Consider the following 754-nt stretch of genomic DNA (forward strand, 5'->3'; position numbering starts at 1 on the left):
ATTTAAACCCATATGAACCAAGTCCATAAAGGCCTAGCTTATATGGGTCAAAACAACTTGGTTACCAACTCTATGCAATATATATATATATATATATATGAATGAGATAAAAATAGGTGATAACTTGTAATCGTATGATAGAGGCTAGCAAGCATGCATAATTTTTTTTAATGTAAGCTTTAATTAATGACTTTGATATCAAAAGTGAAAAAAAAAATTTCAAAAAAACAAAGGCCCCTTTATATGAGTGCGCGTTAATGCACGCGGCAAGAAACGTGACAAACACTTTGCGTCCGTTTGCGCCTTTGCGGAAGACAATAAAGAAGTGGGTTAAAGAGTGAGGAAAACACCAAAATGGAGATGCGGGGTATCGATCCCCGTACCTCTCGCATGCTAAGCGAGCGCTCTACCATCTGAGCTACATCCCCAATTTATAAATTTAAAACTAATATAAACTAATAACTACAAATCATACGACATCTATTCATGTAAGACAAAAGGAGATTCCCTTGTGTAAGGCCCCCCACAAAGGAAAATGGGAACATAACGATGACCATAATCTCAACTGTTACTGAACCATTGGGAGACATTGCAAGATGAGATTGATGCATTTCTTAGAAAATTTCATTTTAATCATAATAGTTTCGATGAAATTCATGGACAATCAATTAAATGATTTTAAAAAATCACTTTCAAGGCTACTAATTTTTTTTCTTTTGAGAATTTAGTATGTTTTTAAATTTTAGTTTACTAA

General features: G+C 33.4%; 1 non-coding gene across 1 annotated transcript; it reads right to left on the reverse strand.

Annotated features, from left to right (window-relative positions):
- Positions 1-355: 355 nt before the first annotated feature.
- On the reverse strand, positions 356-428 carry TRNAA-AGC (transfer RNA alanine (anticodon AGC)). The gene has a single exon. It is a non-coding gene; the product is annotated as a tRNA-Ala (tRNA).
- Between the last annotated feature and the right edge of the window lie 326 nt (positions 429-754).

The sequence above is a fragment of the Prosopis cineraria genome, unplaced genomic scaffold (genome assembly GCF_029017545.1).
Source record: "Prosopis cineraria cultivar Desert tree isolate PC_DT_omini unplaced genomic scaffold, ASM2901754v1 PC726, whole genome shotgun sequence".
Lineage (NCBI taxonomy): Eukaryota > Viridiplantae > Streptophyta > Magnoliopsida > Fabales > Fabaceae > Prosopis > Prosopis cineraria.